The sequence below is a fragment of the Bidens hawaiensis genome, unplaced genomic scaffold, assembly GCF_021521415.1.
Source record: "Bidens hawaiensis isolate Kalapana, Puna unplaced genomic scaffold, B.hawaiensis_p1.1 tig00032424_1, whole genome shotgun sequence".
Lineage (NCBI taxonomy): Eukaryota > Viridiplantae > Streptophyta > Magnoliopsida > Asterales > Asteraceae > Bidens > Bidens hawaiensis.
The window spans coordinates 180,751-190,295 of NW_027495519.1; positions in this window are offsets into that span (position 1 = coordinate 180,751).

The following is a 9,545-nucleotide window of genomic DNA, read 5'->3' on the forward strand; positions in this document are numbered from 1 at the left end:
GTTATCTTTGATCTATGTTTCAAAATTTCTTGAAACTTTTGGTCATTAATTGTCATTTTCACATATAACTCAGCCTTGAGATCGTGGTTACTTGTCGACAATGCTTCAATCTTTTCTTGAGATCTCATTTGAGATTCAAGAGATTGCCGAGAAGTATCCTTCAGATAAGCAATTTCTCTTACTAGATTATCATTATGATTTTTCAAAGCTTCTAACTTAGGTTTGTTAGATTCACAGTCAACACATGATACTTTAACAGATGAAGTAGCAGAGATAGAATGACTAACCTCATTGATCTTAGCCATGCAAGCAAATCCAGTTGGAGACTTGTCACATGAATTGTCAGAATCAGATCAGAATCATTATCAGAAGACAGCTCACTTTCACTTGCATCTTGACAGTCTTTAGTTAACCCAAACATAGCCAAATTTGCTTGAGTGTCATTACACAGTAACCGTTGTGACCAATCATTTCCATCTGCCAACAATGTTCGGTTTGTCACATTCCTTTGCAAAATGCCCAAACTCTTAACAATTATAGCATTTCACTTTCAACTTGTAAAATCCCAATTTCTTGTTTAAGGCCGGAAGGTCTTTTCCAGTCCTTTGCATGAATCTTTTAACTTTACGGACGATCATAGCCATGTTCCACTTTAAATCCATGATTTCCAAATCATCTGGATCAATCTGATCATAATCCTCATCCGTTAGATCACTTGTGGCAATCTTACTACTAACCAAGTTTTTATTTGAAGACATAAAGGCTGTTAGAAAAGCAAAATTCTGTTCAGCTTCCTTCATATTGATACTAGATGGTGAAGCAAATGGATTAGTAGTAGTTGAACTTCCAGAACCACCAGATGATACAGAATTACCAGCAGTGTAAAAACATGCTTTTGGATCATTAAAGATAGTTGATTCTTTTTCACTTGCAGCTTGGGTAAGGAAAGCAGTTATCGGAGAGATAGTTGAACTTAGAGGCATACTTCCTCCATAGAAAGCAGGATCTTGACTTTCCTTGGAAGATTTTTGACAATTAAGATCGTATTCTCTTGCCTCAATCTTTTGTAAGAATTCCATGGCAGTCAAGTCTTCATTCAAGAAATAATCATTCTCTTTCAGAACCATTAGAAATGTTGAGTAAGAACTTGGTAGCACACTCTTAATAGTGTCAATTTTATCAGTCTCAAAAATGTCCAGTTTCATTTTGTCCATCTCAGCAATTAAGTGATTGAACCTTGTAGTTATTTCTTCAACTGTTTCTCCCTTCAATAAATTAAAGTTCCGAAATTGAAACTTAAGCATCACTTTCTTACTCTCAGCTGTATTTCCCATACTTCTCATACGCAGATGTTGAAATAAAGAAGCACATCTCTTTATGCTACCCACTTGGTGAAAGATATTTTCGGGTAATGCCATAGTAAGAGTAGAATAAGCTTTTATCTCGATCTCTAAAGCTTTCTTCTCTTCTTGTGAATATTGAGAAACAGCTTTAGGAGTATACCCAATAGTGTCATCACCAATCATTGGTGCAACATATACCTCATCTAGGCAATACGAGCAGTCAGGGTGAACGGAACCCAAGTGAGCACGAAAACGGGGTTCCCATTTAGCAAAATCGCTAAATTTCATCAACCTTGGACATTTCGAATGTGAACCTATCTCGGTATCAAGTTGCAACATTTGTTGCATCAACATGTTTTGAGAAGCTAGTGCGTACATACCAGCCATTTTTGTAAAAGTTTGAAACTTTAAGGATTTAAAATTAAAATTAGTTAAGGAACTGAAAACAGTGTAACGAGCTGTGAACAGTGTTTAGCGAATCTTAGATTAACGAAGTAAAGATTAATGTTAACGAATCAAAAATGATTTAAGCGAATCCGATGATTAACGAATTAGACGGTCAACGAATCAGTCAACGAATCAGTCAAACTAACGAATTGACTATCAAATCACGAAGTGCAAGCTTAGCGAACTAGAAGGTTTCCTGTAACGAATCACTAAGAAATCCTTAGCGAATTAGATAACGAACAAGCTACAGTTGATAGCGAATCAACCTATAGCGAATCAGTTTGTTACAACCGTCTGTAACAAACTCTGACACCTAATGCCACGTGGCACAGGTTGTTATAACACAATTTCCAAGGTAGACATGTGTCACACGAATTAGTTGACACGAATCAAATGATGAAATGAACTGGTTGACGAATCACTAAGAATTTATAACGAATTGACTAGATCAGTTAACGAATCAACATAGAGATGATAACGAATCATAATCATATTCAAATATTCAAATCTTTAAAGAGAATTTCCAGATTTTCTGGAAATGATGAACACCAAACCCAGAAACCCAGAAACTCAGATTTGTAATACTACCTCAATTCCTAACCAAATCACACAAATAAGCTACCAAAATACTCGCCCACCGATCACGAATCCACTCGTATCAAACCCGTAACACAATTACACTTATCACACATCCAATTTGACCAAAAACGATCGTCTGTTTCTCGGCCAAACTCAGATCCAAACCAAACAATCCAAACTCAATCCAACACTCAATTCCAATCAACCACAGCTCACAATAACCTTACCAAATCCAAATCGAATCCAATTCAATCCATAACCAGTCCAATTTACACTCAATTGTTCTAAATCAAACCGGAAACATAATTTATACCACAATAACAATTAAACGTCTATAATAACAAATTAACTATCAAATTCAAGAGCAAAAGAGCACCGAAAGCTCTGATACCACTTGATTGAACTCGTTAAACAAACACATATCACAGATCTGAGATATAATTAATCTAACACGGATCTAGTTCATAATTACTCTTGATTGTATGTTATACGTTATATGTATATGTGTTAATTGTATGTGTATAATATTAATACTAGATTTGAAGCTTGAGAGAGGAATTGGACATAGTTTCAATACTAAAACTCAAAAACTTAAATTAACTTGTGAACAGAGTTCACTATATATAGAAGATAGGTCTATGTTGGTGCATAAATGTCAGTAGTTCATAGTCTAGTGTCTGTAATCGAGTCTGTAATGTTATTTATGTTTTTGTTTAAGCGAAGTTGTTAACAAGTTCGCCTAGGCGAACTTGTTGAACAAGCGAAGTTATGGACAACTTCGCCTGAACATATCAGGCGAAGTTGTCGTGTATTTATATTAGATGTTACGGCTTGATAGTGGTTAATCGAGTTGATAGTTGTTAGCAGTTTTGGTTAACCAGTTTGTTCGGTAACGTGAGTCTGTAATAGTGATATCGTATCACGTGTTCGGTTATCAATATAACGTGTTCGTTTATCGTATCGTGTTTGTTTGATTTGCTTTCTACACTCGTAACGATCTACGCAGGGATTCCGCACCTGAGTAGACCGCGATATCTCGTGTGATCCATCCAGGGAACCAACAATTGGTATCAGAGCGTTTGCTCGATTGTGTGGTTCGGGATATTCACGCGGGTGTAGAAATCGTCCCGTTTCGACTATTCGCGGGACGTGTTTTCTGTGCTTTTGATCATTCTTACCTCCTACCATCGTGTTAAAGCCTTTACACCGTCAAAAACCTCGTTAAAATCCGATTTACAGATCTGCAGAAACTTCGTGTTCTTCAGGCGAAGTTGCCGTCACTGTGCGTAGGGTTTCGGCGAAGATATAAGGTTAAGCGAAGTTATCCACAACTTCGCCTACCTTCTCAAGTTCGCCTAATTCAAGCGAAGTTCTCTACAACTTCTCCTACTTCTTAAGTTCGCTTACCTCAAGCGAAGTTAAGAATCAGCGAAGTTAATCAGCTGTGTTATCAGCGAAGTTCTTCAGCGAAGTTCTCTACAACTTCGCCTACTGCAAGCGAAGTTATCCGTAACTTTGCCTACAGTACTTTAATATAAAAAAAAAAAAAAATTAATTTTTCAGGTTTCTTACTTTTCGGGAAAGATGTCGTCGATCAACATCTCTGAGTTAGTGAAGATGGAAGTCGAAGCAGGGTCAGCTACCAAGGCCCCAAGATTGCTGAAGGGAACCGATTTCGTTGCATGGAAGGATCGGTTCATACAATACGTCAAATACCAGGATGCGAAGATGTGGGTATGCATCCAGGATGGTTATATTCCACCAGTCATGGAGTATGAAGGTCGTGATCAAATTAAAAAGTATAGTAAAATGGAAGAAGAAGAGAAAAAGATGTATGAAGCCGAGAGCAAGGCTCATGCTGCTATTACTATGGCTCTTCCTCAAGAGATCCTTCATACGTTCAGAAAGTATACATCAGCAAGAGAGCTTTGGGAAGCTCTTGAGAACAGATTTGAAGGGAATGTAGGAATCCGTGCTTCAAAGATAAAATTGCTCAAAACCCAGTTCTCAGTCTTCAAGTATTTGAAGAATGAATCCTTAGATGATATTATCACTCGATATTACCATCTGATGACTGAATTGAGCAACTATTCTATTTCCTACCGAGAAGAAGAAATAGTTGAGAAGCTTCTAGATGCTCTCCCACCAAAATGGGAGATGTACACTGTGCTGATGAGGGAAGACAAAGACTTTCCCACATATGATCTAGAAACGACAGTCAACAAGCTCAGAACCTTTGAGCTTAACATGGTCAGGAAAGAGACACCTATGGATCAGGTTCAAGATCCAGGTATGTATGGAGCTAAAGTCAACACTAGCTCAGGATCGAAGACTGAATCTGCTGCCTACTACACAAAGGGAGAGTCGGGCCCCAACTCATCACAAGAGGGGCATGTGTCAGTTAACACAAATGGGGATGTTTGCTATGTAGCAGCTGGTTCGAGTGGTTCTCAACCCCAGGTAAGCAAGAGTAGTTGCTCTCCAAGTTCTCCCGGCAACAACTACTCCAAGATGCCTATGAGTGTCAAGTCTGCTGAAGAGCAGTTTGGTCTCTATGCTTCTTTCATTGCTTCCTATGAGAACTACATTCAAGGGAAGGTTGTTGATCCAGCTATGTTGGATGAAGATTACGATCAGATTGATGCTGACGATATGGAAGAAATGGATTTACAATGGCAAATGGCCATGATCGTGAGAAGAGTAAAGAGGTTTATGAGAAAGACGGGAAGGAAGTTTGTCGGTGGAAAGCCGGGGTTTGACAAGGCAAGGTGAGATGCTACAATTGTCAACAAAACGGTCACTTTGCAAAGGAATGCAGGAATGAGCGTGTGGAACGAAGTCAGGGAAGGTCTCCACAGCAAAGTGAGGGTAGAAAAGATTATAGTGCCATGATGTCTAGAGCAGATGGAGAATACAACTGGAACCTGCTTTCTAAAGAAACTTTTGAGCAGGCAAATTTGGCAAAGGTAGAAACTGAAGAAAGTGAGAAGGTTACCGGAGAGGAAAAAGCTCTAATGGCAGACGTTAATGACCAGCTCTCCGAGGTATGTTCTAAACCAACTTGTTCAAAATGTGAGAACTTGTCTGAGCAACTAGCAACCATAACCGATCAGTATGTTAGGTTGGATGCTGAATTTAAAACCTTAAAAGAAGATCATCACTTTATTAAATCAAGAGAAAATAATTATAAAATTAAAATAAAAGCTTGTGAAAAAGATGTTAAAAGTCTAAAAACAAAACTTGCTGAAAAAATTGAAGTGATTGATTTAAGTTATGAAGTTTTGGAAGAAAAGACCAAACTAATTGCTGAGAGAGAAAAACAGATTGCTGACCACCAGGTGAAAGTGGTGGAACTGAATCGAAAACTGGAGCAGTTCAGAAATTCTTCTGCTATTCTTGATCACCTTGTTAGTGATCAAGGTTCCTCTGCTAAGAGAGGAGGAATCGGTTATCATGAGGTTCCACCACCGTACAATCACAATTATACTTTTAACCCTAGTGTTCAGAAATCTGTTGATTTTGAGGTTGCTCAGACAGTGCCTATTAAAGTAACTGTTAACGAACCAAATGTTAGTAGAGGCGAAACAAGTTCGCCTGTTTCAAGTGTTGAAATTTCTGATCAAAGTCCAGTCTCGTCAGATTCGGATAAGTCATCCGAGTCTGGTAAGGCAAAAGAGGAGGTTGTGTTACCCAAGAGTGGAGAAAAAGATAAAACAAATAAAAGGAGTACTCCACTAAACCCGTACGTCCCACCATATGTGAGACGAACGGGCGGTAATATAGCCTCGACATCTAAAACACCGGTTGATAAAAAAGTTGAGCATAGGTGTTGTTTTAGATGTAATAAATTAGGACATCTTGTTGCAAATTGCCCTCTGAAGCAGCGATTCAGAGGTGTAAGGCCTACTAAAGCTGAGAATAAACCTAATAGTAATTATCATGCTGCTAAAAATGAAAACCACTTAAAATTCAAAAATGTGAATAATTCAGGTTTTCATAGAAACAAATCTCAGTTTTACGCTACTAATAACCAAACCACAAGCTATAATTCTTTCAATTCACAACGGTTTGGAAGGCCTCACAATCAATCTTCAATGAGATATCCTAATGGGACTTACAGGAATTACCGAGATACTAACTTTGGAAAGCCAAAGTTTGGGATGTATAGATCCAAGACCAATTGGTCTTGGGTCCCTAAATTCTAATCTTTTGCTTTATTTTGCAGTAACAGTTGAACAGGGCTGCCAACAATCTCTGGGTTGTAGATAGCGGCTGTTCCCGGCACATGACGGGTAACAAATACTTGTTACACGATTTGAAACCTGTTCAAGGAGGGAGAGTTAGCTTTGCCGGTGAAAGTGGTGGCAAGATTACTGGAATGGGAACGGAGTCAAACGGAAAGATGACTTTGGAGAAGGTTAACTTTGTAGAAGAATTGAAGCACAATCTGCTGAGTGTGTCGCAGATCTGTGATAAGGAGTACACCGTTCACTTCACAAAGAATGAGGCGATTGTGTTGAAACCTGGTTTTCAGATACCAGAGGAGTGGACTGTGATGAAGGCTCCACGTGAAAGAAACACATATATCATGGATATGAGATCAACTGAAATGGCCACGGCAGAATCATGCCTTATGACAAAAGCGAGTGAATCAGAGTCCGAATTGTGGCATAGGAGAATGGGGCACATTCATCTTCGGAAGATGAACCACATTGTCAGGAATGGACTTGTGCTGGGCGTTCCCTTGAAGAATTTCAATTTTGAAGATAAATGTATAGCGTGCAAGAAGGGAAAGCAGCACAAGAAATCCCATCTCACCAAGGAAGTCAATTCAATTGCCAGTACTCTGGAGTTGCTTCACATGGATCTCTTCGGTCCCGTGAATGCAAAAAGTCTAGGAGGAACTTCTTATTGCTTGGTGATCACTGATGACTACTCACGATTATCGTGGGTGTATTTCCTGAAATCAAAAGACGAAACGGCTCAGATGGTGAAGAATTTGATTACCAAAGTTGAGAACGTTATGGATAAAAGGGTTAAGTTCATCAGGAGTGACAATGGAACGGAGTTCAAGAATTTTGAGATGGAGATCTTTTGCCTTCAGAGAGGGATTGAACACCAATACAGCGCTCCGTATATACCGCAACAGAATGGAGTGGCTGAAAAGAAGAATAGAACATTAATTGAAGGAGCCAGAACTATGCTGGCTGATTCGAAGCTTCCTGTGGTGTTTTGGGCTGAAGCTGTTGCTACAGCCTGTTATGTTCTGAATAGAGTCTTAACTGTTAAAAGACTTGTAAAACGTGTTATGAGCTTATGCATGGGAGAAAGCCCAACTTGAGTGGTCTTGAACCATTCGGGTCACCTTGTTCGATTTTGAAGACAAATTCTAAATTTGGTGAAGTGGCCGATGAAGGAATCTTAGTCGGTTATGTTGTTGGGACTCCCAACAGACGTGTCTTCAATACATCGACCAGCAAGGTTGAGGTGGTGTGTAACACCGATATCACAAGTTACCAACCGCCAAAACCAAGCAACGGACCTGCTGAGTTTTTCGACTATGTTAAACTTTTTAAGTCTTTTAACATACCGTATTTGGATATTGCTGAAGAAGAAGAGAGAGTTGCTACGAAGATGATCCTTGATGAGGAAGAAAACCTATTACAAAGACAGCTGATCGATAAATGTCAACCTTCCTCATCAAACGCTATCGATACCCCTGCTGCCTCGACTGAAGAAGAATTTTTCAATCCATTTCACTCTCAGCATGAAACAACCATTGACGAGCTCTCTTCTAACTTGGAAGACAATTTGCATGTCGGTTCTGTTCCGACCACGAGAATTCATAAAGATCACCCTTTGGAGAATGTGATTGGTGATGTGTCCTCCGGTGTACAAACAAGACGTAGCTTGAATGAGCACACCTGTGTTTACACAAGCATCAAGGAGACAGGGATAATCAACGAATGCTTGTACACCTGCTTTATCAGCCAGATTGAGCCGAAGAATTATCAAATGGCTTTAAAGGACAGCTCGTGGGTCGAAGCCATGCAAGAAGAGTTGGCTCAGTTCAAGAAAATGGAAGTATGGGATTTGGTTGAAAAACCGAAGCATGTGCATGCGATAGGCACAAAATTGGTGTTTAAGTGCAAGAGAGATGAGAAAGGGATTATCATAAGAAACAAGGCGAGGCTAGTTGTGAAAGGATTTAATCAACAAGAGGGGATTGATTATAATGAAGTGTTCGCTCCGGTCGCAAGGTTGGAAGCCATTAGATTGTTTTTGGCATTCGCTGCTTATAAGAAGATGAAGGTATTTCAGTTGGATGTGAAGAGTGCGTTTCTGAATGGGAAAGTTGATGAGGTAGTGTATGTTGAGCAACCTCCGGGTTTTCCCGACCCAGACTTTCCTGATCACGTGTACAAGTTAAGCAAGGCATTGTATGGACTACATCAGGCACCTCGTGCCTGGTATTCAACTTTATCGGATTACTTGCTTGAAAATGGTTTTGAAAGATGAAAGATTGATAGCACGTTGTTCGTTAAGAGAGAAGGAAGCGACTTCCTGCTGGTGCAAGTCTACGTGGATGACATTATCTTTGCTGCATCTAAAGTCTCCATGTGTCAGGAGTTCGAGGACGTCATGAAGAAAAGGTTTGAAATGAGTGCTATGGGTGAACTAACTTTCTTTTTAGGATTGCAGGTTGATCAGAAGAAGGATGGGATGTTCATTCATCAGACCAAGTATGTCCATGATGTGCTCAAACGCTTCAAGATGGAGGACAGCACTCCATTCGACACTCCAATCTGCGTCAATCACAAATTGGGTGCTGAGTCAGACGGTGATGCAGATGTGGACCCAACTCAGTATCGGGCTATTATAGGTTCTTTAATGTACTTAACTGCTTCTAGGCCTGATATAATGTTTGCTGTTTGTCTTTGTGCTCGTTTTCAGGCAAACCCAAAGGAATCTCACATGAAGGGTGTGAAGAGTATCTTGCGGTATCTCAAGGGCAAACCGAAGCTGGGGTTGTGGTACCCGAGAGGAGGAGACTTGGAGCTAGTCGCTTACACAGATTCTGATTATGGAGGGTGCAATCAGAGTCGGAAGTCAACAACTGGAGGATGTCAGTTTCTTGGTGGCAGATTGGTGTCGTGGCAATGCAAGAAACAGACT